A 14,461-nucleotide genomic window follows, 5' to 3' on the forward strand; every position below is an offset into this window, starting at 1 on the left:
TATACGTTATATATATATATATATATATATATATATATATATATATAACGTATATATGTTGTATGTATATTATTTCAAGTAGTATTTAAGTAGTATATCTATTATATTGTATGTATATATGTGTATATATTTTCTATAAATTCTAAAGTAGTATATATTTAATGTATACATGTGTATATATTTTCTAAAGTAGTATATATATAGTGTATATGTGTTGTATGTATATTATTAAAAGTATTATTTTAAGTAGTATATATATTATATTGTACATATATATGTGTATATATTCTCTATAGACTAAATTAGTATATATTTAATGTATACATGTGTATATGTTTCTAAAGTAGTATAATATGTAATGTATATATGTTATACATTTATTGTTTAACGTATTTAAAATGTATATAGGTATGTATGTATAGTTATGTAACACCCTGAGTATGTACCCCGGACGCTACACAGTGCTAGCGACCCCGAAGGACCACCATTTAACCCATGACTGGTACTTGTTGTGATCACTGAATAATAATTACACTGTAATGACAATATAACTGGTATAAATGCGGTAGTTAGGGCTGTAAACGCCATAAGGTTCATAACGGAAAGAAATACAGAGTACTAAAATCTGAATGCTGAAACATATGTCTAAAATACTCTAATCTAAAAGCTTCTAACTGTCTGATCATGGAGCTGATGGGACAAGTCCCCAACCAACTCCGACTACTGAACTACTGATAACTGAAAGTAATACTCTATCCTCGAAATATGAGGACTCACCACTAAATTTTCTACTGATAATCTGGGATGCTAAGTACGGTCAGAAGCTCGTGCATCTGAACCTATGATATAAGACATCATAGCGCAAAAGAAAATTATGTGTCTGTACTTTGAATGTACTGGTATGCTAAGTGAGGTAGGCTGATATGCATGGGTTCATATGCATAACAATAACTAGTTGAGTACATGAACATAACTGAATTAGAGTACATGCATGCATACATAAACTATAACTGAGGTCATGATAAAACTGGATACTGAGTTCTGGATTACTGATTCACTGATATCTGAGTTATTGATACTGTATAACTGATAACTTAGTGACTGTATCTGACAATCCTAATTCTGTAGAATTAATCCGAGTTCTATACTGATCTGAGTTCTATATTAATCTGAGTGACTGTATCTGACAGTCATAAATCTGTAGAACTGGTCTAAGTTTTATACTAAGACTGAAACTAAAATTGTGGGGGCCAATCATCTAACTGACATGCCCCAAATTTGAACTGATGGGGTAAAACCTGTGACCCATTTGGAAGGGTGTTAATACCATGTCACGGGTACTAATACTTAAATAACCAGGACGCCAAGCCAAACTGACGGGTGACACCTGGGGTGGATCCAAGCCTGTTTTGATGGGTGACCCCTGGGAGGTATTCAAGCCTAGTTTAATGGGTGACTCCTCATCCTATGATGGCTACGTAGTTCTAGAGTATAGGGATTACTACTAAGGACTCTACCTACATGACAGAAAAGCCACCATCCCTGCTCTCACTCTATGCTAAATCCTACTCCCAACTAAATAGACACTAAACTGATTTTTAGATTGTACTAGACTTGATTTAGCTGTTACTGATTATATTGTCTAACTGAACTGAACTGAGTTCACTGGATTCCACTAACTGATAGAATACTACTGAGTTCTGTTAACTGACTGAGTTCACTGAGTTCTGAACTGAATACTAACCTGAGTACTTCTATTCGTGACACTACTGAGACTGTTTTGTAACTACAGTAGCTCTAGGTAAACAACTAAATTTTTGGGTATTGAGTACCTCCAGGACTTGATAGCATAAATTATTAGACATAGCATAATCTTGAAACAAGTTTCTTGATCACAAATCATTCATTGAGGCATTTTGACAAACACTTGCATGACATAAACTTATATACATATTAGCATGATATGGTTACACTACTCAACCCACATGAACAATTCATCAATCATTTGAAGAGCATAATTTATGCAAATGTATGTAATATATCATGCAAGAATCATAGTCATAACCCTAACTCACAATTCAAAGGAGTTTTTAACATGAAACCATACAACAACTCACATATGCCATTTATTTCTCATGAACTTTTAAATTATTTATGGATTCTAACCCTAACTAATAGCATATTCTTGAACACAAACAAATTCAATCATGAAATTCATCAAATCAATCTACTTAAAGTTTTAAAAGAGTGGCTTGGACTCCAAGGGTGGAAGGAACCCTTGGATGAACACTTCACATATCTTAATGATTGAATACTTGAAGATTGATGGTGAAATTCTTGAGATTTGAATCTTGAATGGAGAGCCCTAGGGTTTTTTATTGAGTAATTTGAGAGAAAACGAGTGTAATTTGCTTAAGGGGAGATGTATTTCATGTTTTTGGGGATGAATAGTCATGGGAAAAAGAGCCAAATACCCCTGAGGATGCGGAATCTTAATGAATGAAAACTGACTTAATGACTCATAGATCAACGCATCCCATTGATGGGGTCGATGCTATGGATGACGCACCGTATTGGGTTCGTATCGATTTATTGGAAATTGCACTGGGTACTGGAGAAAAATATTCATCGATGCAATAGGCAACGCGACGCATTGAGATCATGTCGATACACTGGTTTGGACTCCCAAACATGCCTAAAACTATGTCTAAGAAATTCAAAACGCGTACGAGAACACCTACTGGCTTTCCTGATCATGAAGCAACTTAAAGATTGACATTTAATAGTCGTAAGGGTTGCAAAATAAGATCGCCAACTATGCATTCTAAAATAAATCTAAGAATGAATACTTTGGCTAAAATTTTCTCTGTCTGGGACCCCTTAACAAGCTTTAAAGGACTTAATCAAGTTTAGGATTTTGCGGGGTCTTACAATATCTCCCCCTTGTAAACATTCGTCCTAGAATGAGACTGACTAAGAAGGGAGAATTGATAGACTAAAAGTACATACTGGACATGTACAACTGAAGCATGATTTCATAACTGAGACTACAGACAGACTGAGTTCTCATGCTAAACATACATAACTAATGCATGATTTCGTAACTAATATTATTGATAACCTGAGTTTGTATATTGAACATACATATTAGATGCATGAGTACATGATTGAACTGATTCATGAATGCATAACTAAGTATGCAATGTTACTTAATATCAAGTTGGTAACTACATCTGAACATGACATTGAGTAAATTTAAGGAAAACTGTTACCTTGAGCTAAGTCTGAGTTTGCGGAGAAGAGGTGAGGATACTTGGTTTGCATATCTGCTTCTGCTTCCTAAGTATCTCCCTCAGTAGACTAATTCCGCCAAAGAACTTTGACTAGAGGGACTTCTTTGTTCCTCAGTCTGCGAATTTGATAATCGAGGACTTCGACTGGAACCTCTTCATAGGAGAGACTGTTCTGAACATCTATGCCCTTTATAGGGACTACAACTGTTGGGTCTCCTATGCATTTCTTTAGAAAGGAGACATGAAACACTAGGTGCATTGAAGCTAAGTCTGAAGGCAACTCAAGCATGTAAGCTACCTTTCCAAAATGACTAAGAATTCGATAAGGACCGACATATCGGGGACTGAGCTTCTCCTTCTTGCAAAAAATATTCACTCCTTTCATAGGAGAGATCTTTAAATATACATAATCACCAATCTCAAACTCAAGGTCTTTTCTTCGTATATTCGCGTACGATTTCTGTCATTTCTGAGCTATCTTAAGACTCTCCCTGATCAACTGAACTTTTTCTAAGGTATCAAACACCAAGTCAAACCCTACCATTGTGGCCTTACCCACTTCAAACCAACTAATGAGAGATCTATATCTCCTCTCATAGAGCGCCTCAAACGGAGTCATCTGAATACTGGAATGGTAATTGTTATTATATGCAAACTCAATCAGTGGCAAATGGTCATCCCAACTGCCCTTAAAGTGAATGGCACACGCCCTTAACATATCTTCTAGAATCTGGATGGTCCTTTCTGCTTGACCATCTGTCTGAGGGTGAAAGGCTGTACAGAGGTTAACTTGGGTACCAAGACCCTTTTGTAAGGCTTTCTTGAAATGAGAGGTGAACTACGTACCTCTATCTGAAGTGATGGATAAGGGAACTCCATGCAATCTGACCAACTCTCTAACATAGAGCTTGGCATAATCCTCGGATGAATAAGAGGTATGGACTGGTAAGAAATAATTTGATTTGGTCATTCTGTCTACAATGACCCAAACTGAATTATGCTGCCGACGAGTATAGGGAAAAACCATCACAAAATCCATGTTCACTTTTTCCCATTTCCATGTGGGAATACTGAACTCCTGTATGGACCCTCTAGGCTTCTAATGCTTGATCTTAACCTGCTGACATATCAAGAACTTAGCCACAAACTCTGTAGTATCTCTCTACATCCCACTTGAACAATATACTTCCCGTAAGTCGTAGTATATCTTAGTGGTCCCTGGGAGAATCAAGTAGCACGCACCATGCACTTCTACAAGAATCCACTACCTCAAGTCATCCATACCTAGCACACATAGTCGACCTTGGCAATACAACAATCCATCTCTCCCTTGGGAGAAAACCTCAACTTTCTAATCTCTAACTGATTCTTTCAACTTAACTAGACTGGGATCCTTATTCTGTTTTTTCTTTACCTCAGAAACCAGAGATGATTTTAAAATACTCTGCACCCATACATTACCTTCTGCTGAATCAACAAAGCGGGCACCTATTTAGGAAAGCTGATGAAGTTCCTGAGCTAACTTCTTTTTATCATCTTCCACGTGATCAATACTACCCATAGACATCCTACTGAGAGTATCAACCACTACATTGGCCTTGCTTGGGTGATACAGGACACTCATATCAGTCTTTCAACAACTCTAACCTCCTTCTCTGACAGAGGTTTAGATCTTTTTGATAAAATACGTAATGCAGGCTCTTATGGTAAGTGAACACATCCAGTGCACTCCATACAAATAATGCCTCCAAATTTTTAAGGCAAACACTACTGCTGCTAACTCAAGATCATGAGTAGGATAGTTCTTTTCGTGGGGCTTAAGCTGTCTAGAGGCATAGGCTATGACCTTACCTCTCTACATCAAAACACAATCCAAACCAACTTTGGAAGCATCATAATATACCACAAATCTGTCTGAACCATCTGGTAAAGTCAAAACTGGTGCTGTAGTAAGTCGAATCTTCAAATCCTAAAAACTCTTCTCACAAAAATCTGACCACTGGAATTTGACTTTCTTCTTAGTAAATCGGGACATATGAGATGCAATAGATGAAAATGCCTCAACAAACCATCAGTAATAGCTGGCCAAGCCCAAGAAAATCCTAATATCTAATGGAGAAATGGGTCTGGGCCAGTTTCTCACTACTTTGGTCTTTTAGGGATCAACCCTAATTCCATCACCAAAAATGATATGGCCGAGGAAAGCTACTGACCCTAGCCAAAATTCACACTTAATTTGGCGAATAGCTGATGGATTTTGAGAGTCTATAACACTATTCTGAGATGGTATGCATGATCATGTTCACTGTGGGATTAGACAAGGATGTCATCAATGAAGACTATTATGAACATCTCCAAGTACTACTTGAACACACAATTCATCAAGTCCATGAAAGCTGGTGGGGCATTGGTAAGGCCAAATGACATGACTAAGAATTCAAAGTGACCATACCGAGTTCTGAAGGCTATTTTTGGGATGTCATATTTTCTGACTCTGAGTTGATGATAGCCTGATCTAAGGTCTATCTTAGAAAAATAACTGGCACCTTGAAGTTGGTCGAACAAGTCATCGATTCTGGGAATTGGATACTTATTTTTGACCGTAAATTTATTTGCTTATGGTAATCTATACGCATTCTAAGAGAACCATCTTTATTACACATGATTAGAACTAGTTCAACCCAAGAGGATACACTGGGTCTGATGAATCCCTTATCTAAGAGATCTTTTAACTATTTTTTTAATTCTCTGAGTTCTGCTGGAGCTATTTTGTTTGGCGAAATAGAAATGGGCTAAGTATCTGGAAGAAGGTCAATTCCATAGTCAATTTCCCTGTCGGGAGGAACCCCGAGAAGATTTTTGGGAAACATATTTGGGAACTCACATGCTACTGATACTGACTCGAGAGTAGGGGTTTCTAAACTAGAGTCTTGGACTCAAATGAGATGGTAGACACATCCCTTAGATATCATTTTCCTTTCCCTAATGTAGGAAATAAGTTGACCCTTAAATGTTGAAGTACTACCATTCCACTCTAGGACAGGCTCATTCAAAAACTGAAATTGGATAATTCTGTTTCTGCAGTCAACTGAGGCATAGCATGAGTGAAGCCAATCCATGCCGAGAATGAAATCAAAATTTGTCATCTCTAATTCAACTAAGTCTATTGAAGTGATTTTCTGAGATACCATAATCAGACATTTCCTGTATACCCATCGGGCTATGATAGATTTACCTACTAGGGTAGAAACTAAAAAAGGCTCTGCTAGGATTTTAGGACTAACTCTAAATTTAATAGATATATATGAAGTTACGAAGGATAAAAAATCTCCTGGATCTAGCAAAGTATAAATATGTAAATGATAAAATTGTAATGTACGAGTGACGACATCAGGAGAACTTTCCTGATCCTGTTAGGACTAAAGTGCATAGAGTCTATTTGGGCGTTGCCCACTGGTAACACGGGAAGAAGCACCCTGTTAAGTTAGGTGATCGACTGGAACTGACGACTCATGGGACTGGCCCTGTTGGCGCAACCCTCTACCTTTCTGAGTAACTACCTGACACTCTCGAATCCGATGGCCTGGCTTGCCACACCCAAAGAACACACCAATGTCATCTCTACACTCTCCCTAATGGTTTCTTCTATATTTCTAGCAAAGAGGATTTGTTCGAGAATCGGTAACACTACCTTAGGGTTTAGGGCTTGATGCCTTATCTTTATTATCGTCCCTGAATTTCAGCATTGGAGCACTGATTGAGGATGGAGCTGGGACTGAAGATTTTAGGCAGAACTAATAATCATTAACACTCTCTAACTTAGGCTGGGTAAAGTTAAAACCACCTGTTTTATCACTCTTATTCTCCTTCTCCTTCTCTTTATTCATAGCCTCTTCTATCTGCTGAGCATAGACCGTAAGCCTGGATATGTCCATCTCTTTAATCAGTATTGCGGTCCTAGACTCTTTGAACACACTGCTAGACAAACCAGACATAAACTTACTCATCTTAGATTTGCTATCTATTACCATATGAGGGGCATATCTATCTAACTGAGTAAACTTGAGAGAATACTCTTGTACTGTCATATTTCCCTGACTCTGATTTATAAAATCAAAAACCTTAAATTCACTTAACTCCAGTGGGAAGAACCTATCATGAAAAGAGGTGGAAAACTCCTCCCATTCTACGGGCCATGCATCTGCGACACTTTATACCTTCCACTGCTTGAACCATGAGTGAGCCACATCCTACAACTGATATGTAGCCAACTCAACACTTTCACTGGAAGTCACTCCTTTAATGTCTGTGACTTTTTGCACCTAATCAAGGAATTCTTATGGGTCCTCATCTGACTTAGACCCAAAAAATGATGGAGGGTTTATTCAGGTAAAGTCTCAAATCTTGGCTGCAGTAGTATTGGCCACTGGATTGGCTGGAATGGTAGTTGGGCATTCATTCTGGGATGCCACAAAATGAGCTAGGGAGGTGAAAGCTACTATAAATTCTGCATGGGAGACATGCTCGTCTAGAGGACCTGCCTGGGCGGGCCGAGGGGCTAGTTGATTTCATATTCTTCTTTCGTTCTTCTTGGGAGGCATGTTCTGTAATGAAAGAAAGAAAGGATTAGATTGAAAGTTTAATTTCAGCTTATGCTCTCTCACACGACATGAATACTGAAAGAAGGAAAACTTTTCCTAAAACATCTCATAGCCTACTGTTCATAAGTGTGGTGTGCTACACACCCATGCGCAAGATTCTACTTGATGTGGCTTTCAAACTTCCTAGGACTCTATTGAACCTTAGCCTCTGATACCAAGTTTCTAATTCCCTGAGTCTGTACCTTGAATTCTACACAGTTCTAGCCACCCCAAAGGATCACCAGCTAACCCATGACTGTACCTAATATGAGCACTAAATAATAATAACACTGTAATAACAATATAACTGGTATAAATAAAGAAGTAAGGGTTGCAAATGCCATAATATTTGTAACTAAAATAAATACTAAGTACTAAAATCTGAATACTGAAACATATGTCTAAAATACTCTAGTCTAAAAGCCTCTAACTGTCTGATCATGGAGTTGATGGGATAAGTCCCTAACTAACTCCGACTACTGAACTACTGATAACTGAAAGTAATACTCTATCCTTGAACTATGAGGACACACCACTAAATTTGTTGTAGATAATCTGGACGTCTAAGTACGGTCAGGAGCCCTTTCATCTGAACCTATGATATAAGACATCATAGCATAAAACAAAAGTATACATCAGTACTTTGAATGTACTAGTATGCTAAGTGAGGTAGGTTGATATGCATGGGTTCATATGCATGAATAATAACTGGCTGAGTATATGAACATAACTGAATGAGAGTACATGCATAAATATATAAATTGTAACTGAGGTCATGATAACACTGGATACTGAGTTCTGGATTACCGATTCATTAATATCTAAGTTACTGATACTGTATAGCTGATAACTAAGTGACTATATCTAGCAGTCCTGATTCTGTAGATCTGATCTAAGTTCTATACTGATCTGAGTGACTATATCTGACAGTCATAAATTTGTAGAACTGATCGAAGTTCTATACTGATACTAAAGCTGAAATTATGGGAGGTTATCATTTAACCGACATGCCCAAATCTGAACTGATAGGGTCCAACCTATGACCCAAGTTGGAAGGGTGCTAATACCATGCCACAGGTACTAACACTGGAAAGACCAGGATGCCAAGCCTAATCTGATGGGTGACCCTTGGGAGGTAGTCAAGCCTAGTTTGATGGGTGACTCCTTATCCTACACTGGCTATGTAGTTCTGAAGTATAGGGATTGCTACTAACGACTCTGCCTATCTAATGGAAAAGCCATAATCCCTGCTCTCGCTCGCTGTTAAATCCTACTCCCAACTGAATAGATACTAAACTAATTCTTAGACTGTACTAGACTTGATTTAGCTATTACTAATCTGCAACGCCATAAAAATGGGTCTCGAGATGTCACACAGTTCTTAGGACCACAAGTGATCCCAAGCTAACCTATGAGCCGGTATACTGATAAGCAACTGATTAAACATGTATAAAATGATTGAGTTTACTATGTGGAAACATAAAAATGATGGAATCTGTGAAAACACAATACTGGTACACTTGAACATTCTAGTAAAATCTGAAAAGAGGGACTAAAATTACATAACTGACTCTAACTGACATCTGTGAAGCCTCTACTATACTGACTATAGATAGCTGGGACACGACTCCAACTACCACTAATCAATACATATGAGTAATTAAGTAAGGTACATAAATAACATCTAACTAAAATCCCCAAAGTAGGAGGACTCATCATCTGTTGGCTGGAATCTACAACTATTTAATTCTGACTGTACATACTACAACTTGTACGTACATTATGAGACAATGTAGCACATAGACGTATATGTAGATCAGTACTTTAAAGATGTATTGAGTATATAGGGATGAAATGAATAAGTAAAACATCATCTCATCATCATTATTTATAAAACAATGCATGCTAAATGTAATGACTCACATAAGCTGGAATATCTGAAAGCTTAAAATCATAAACCATGAATGATAAAACATACTATATAAATTTTGTGAGTCATAACACTTAGTTCTAAAAGTTGTTCTTGTATTCTCTCTTTAAATCATACTGTCTAAGTGTAGAAAGGACTCACTCTTAAATCTGAGATCTGAAAGATGAAACTATAGATAAAGTCTTTCTGTAAAGCATAATCTGAATAAATTCATGAGACTTTACACCTATTTTTCTAAAGCTTTTCTTTACTAGTGGGGAAATACTCAAAACTATTTATTTACTTTTACTAGAAGGGAGGTTCTCTTAACTGACATAAACCATGTTTGCATTCATGGAGTCCAACGTTCTTGTCTCCCTAAGGAAGAATCCTCACGTTGGTGAGAGGAGTCATACTCTTGCCAGAGAGTATAACCTAATTTCCATGCGATCGATCACAACCTAAATCCTTCATCCATATAGAAATGGGAGTAATCTCATAATTTGTACCTATGTTGGCTATGTAGTTCTGTGAAAGATAGGGCACGCTAATCCCACACTTCCAGCTCGGTGCTAAATGCTACTCCCTTTTTAGTCTTTATGTTCATTCTATTGGAAATCCACTTTAAACTAGTATAATGGTTCGTTATGAAACCAAAAATGCTTTTATCTGAGTAAATCTATAAATACAGCTGATCTAAATTCTGTAAAGTAGATTCATAGCTAAACCAATGATCAAAAGATCAAACTTTTTTTGAAAACTGGAAATAATCTGCTCATAAGATATTTAACGCATCATCTTTCATGAAGTAATACTATTCAATCTTGGGATAGTAACCCATGCATAAATCTCATGTTAAAACATCAAATTGCTCATGCTTGATAATGTAAACATTGAGAAATTATTCAAAATCTGAAAATTTCTGCATTATGTATGAAAATATGAACATAATCATGTGATTCAACTTCTAAATCATTGGAAATAGCATAAGCTTGTAAATAATAATGATGGGCATAAACTCTAACTTCAATTTCATGGGAAATCACATAAAATTCCATAAATTTGTAATTAAAATAAATTTTTGGCACAAGGATGAAAGAATTATCCTTGTTGAAGAACCCTACATACCTTAATTGATGATCTTAGATGAAAAGGTTGAATCTTGGATTCCTATGATGCTTTTGAAGATGAGTACTTGGAGTTCTTGAATATCTTATCTTGGGAATCCTCAATCTAAAGCTTTCTTGGAGAATCTATGGTGGAATTTGGTTTCTTGGAGAAGGGGATTTTGGTTTCTAGGGTTTTGCTTTTGAAGAGAATGGTGAATGATGAGCATAAAGTGCTTAGAATAAGCTTAAATCTTATGTTTGGACGGATTGGGCCTTGAAAATTGACCAAAATGCCCTTTTTAAACTCTAAGTTGGAACTGAAAAATGCAACATTTTTTTCCAATTTGGTTTGCCACCATGACAAGCCACAATCGTGGTGGCTCACTGGAAAAGGACGAGTGGGAGCTGGGCATTCTCCGCGAGGCGGAGCTATCGCGGTGCCCCATAGTTTTGCCATTTTGGCTACTGGCGCGATGTGCCACTATCGCATTGAGCTAATGAAAATTGGCAATTAGAAATTTGGACCTCTCTTCCATGTGCCAATATTATGGAGGTCCACTGGAATTGACAATTATGAAATTGTCCTTCATCGCGATGCGGTGGTTTCTCAGGTGGGACACTGTCAACTTAAAAACATCATAACTCCTTCACTGGGTGTCAAAATTGGGCAAATTTGGTATTGATGGAAAGCTTATTCAATTTCTCATATAATGAAAAGTCTAAATCTGGAAGATACAATATGGAATAAAAATGTATTTATTTTATAAGCTAATACTTGACCTTCTAGGGACGAAATTAAGCTAGGAAAAATATAGGGTATTACATGATCATACTGTCTAACTGAACTGAACTGAGTTCACTGGGTTCCGCTAAGTGATGGAATATTACTGAGTTTTGTTAACTGACTGAGTTCACTAAGTTCTGAACTAAATACTAAACTGAGACTATGACTGATTACTGAGTACTATTGTTCGTGATACTACTGAGACTATTCTGTAACTAATATAACTCTAGGTAAATAGCTAAATTTTTGGTTATTGAATACCCCAGGACTTTATATCATAAATTATAAGACATAGCACAATCTTGAAATATGATAACAAATTTCTTGATCACAAATCATTCATTGAGGCATTTTGACAAACACTTGCATGGTATGAACTTATATACATACTAGCATGATTACACTACTCAACCCACATGAACAATTCATCAATCACTTAAAGAGCATAATTTATGCACATGATTGTAATAAAACATGCAAGCATTATAATCATAAACCTAACTCACAATTCAAAGGGGTTTTTAACATGAAACCATACAACAACCCACACATTCCATTTATTTCTCATGAACTTTTAAATTGTTATGGTTCTAACCCCAACTAACATCATAGTCCTGAACACAATCAAATTAAATCATGAAATTTATCAAATCAATCTACTTGAATATTTCAAAGAGTTGCTTGGAATCCAAGGGTGGAAAGAACCCTTGGATGAACATTTCACAAACTTTAATGCTTGAATACTTGAAGATTGATGGTGAAATTCTTGAGATTTGAATCTTGAATGGAGAGCCCTAGGGTTTGTTCTTGATTAATTTGAGAGAGCATGAGTGTAATTTTCTTAAGAGAGCTGAATTTAGTGTTTTTGGGGTTGAATAGTCATGGAAAAAAGACCCAAATACCCTTGAGGACGTGGAATTTTAATGACTAAAAATTGACTTAGTGACGCACAAATCGATGTGTCACATTGGTGGGGTTGATGTTATGGCCGATGCACCGTATTGAGTCCACGTTGGTTCACTGGAAATTGCACTGGGAGATGGGATAAAATATTCATCGATGCGATAGGCAATGTGGTGCATTGATATCACGTCAATACACTAGTTTAGACTCGCAAACGTGCCTCAAACGATGTCCAAAAAATCCAAAACTCGTCCGACAATGCCTACTAGCATTCCTGATCATGACACAACTTAAAGATCAATATTTAATTATCATAAGGGTCGCAAAATAAGATCACCAACTATGCAGGCTAAAATAACTCTAAGCATGAATACTTAGCTAAAACTTTTTAAGTCTGGGACCCTTAACAAGCTTTAAAGGACTAAATAAAGCTTAGCATTTTGTGGAGTTTTATAGTATATATTATAAAAAATATGAAAATTTTAATTTAATTATTTATTTTTACATTTTGACCGATTTTCACCAGTTTGGAACAATCGAAATTGGATTTACGCTTAGTAGGATGGTCCCGGTCTGTTTTGGGAGAATTCACTATTGGGCCTTGATCAGACCAGCCCATTAAGATCTGAACCATTATGAAAATGGCCCAGGAACCTGTAACAACAAGTGGGCCAGTGCCGGTTTGAATCGGACCTGCCCGATTGACAACCTTGGTTTCAACACAAACTTTAATACTAAGTTCAAAAACAACTTTCCATAACTACAATGAAGTTCCAACAACTTCAAACACAAGATCAAATGAATAATTAAATGAAGTATTTATCAACTTTAAGAAATAAAGATAAAATAGAAAATTACAAAATCAGGTCCACCGAATGGACGGTGTGTCCTTAAGGAATTTATTTCTCTCAAGTACCCTAGGTAAATGGAAACTTTCCTCCTAGGATAAAATATTTCACTTTCTGAAATGGTACCTCAAATTTTCAAAAACTTCGAACTCACTCAACGATTTGATGATCACACGAGAGTTTTTAGAAGAAGAAGAAGAAGAAGAAGAAGAAGAAGAAGAAGAAGAAGATTGTTTTTCAACATAAAATCCTGTCTTTACCTGAGAAAAAATTCAGAAATTTATAGTCATCAAGGTGTTGCTTCATAAGGAGAAGAAATGGTTCGGAAAGGTGCACTCTTTAGAAAAGGTGTAACTCTTTGAAAAAGTAACAACCCATTAGAAAGGATATAACCATCTAAAGTAAAAAGATGTCTATTTAAATTGCATTCTTTTTTTTTTTTGGTGTCTTTCTAGAAAAAACAGTTATTTATTTTCCATTCACACCTCTAACAAATGTAACAAATAGTTAGAAGAGCTTGTTGAATTCTGAGGGATACATTTGACCTGCGAAATATCTTTAGTACAGTGACAGAAGCACGCCTCAAGCTCACGAATTTCCATGGTTCATCAATATTTTACAATAGTCTTAAGGATATTTTACTATGATTCGTGAATATAAAATTTCATTTGAGTGGCTATGAAAAATATACGGTGTATGTAGGATTGCCCTAGCTACTACTATGAGCTTTGAATTCCCCCTACTACTGTGGGCTTTGGATTTTGCCAACTTAGTATGAATATAAGGTGGTTGTTTATAGATGAAGTAAATTTGGAAGAGATTAAACCTTTAATTTTCAAAATTAAAACTGATGAGTGTTGGTTGATTTGAGAATTCAACTCAACTACAAAATGGTATGTAACTGTACGCCAATTGAATCTTATTTCTTCCGTGTTTTGTGTGACAATATTGATGAACAAAGAGAAGCAGAAAGTT

The sequence above is a fragment of the Capsicum annuum genome, chromosome 12 (assembly GCF_002878395.1).
Source record: "Capsicum annuum cultivar UCD-10X-F1 chromosome 12, UCD10Xv1.1, whole genome shotgun sequence".
Taxonomy (NCBI): Eukaryota; Viridiplantae; Streptophyta; class Magnoliopsida; order Solanales; family Solanaceae; genus Capsicum; species Capsicum annuum.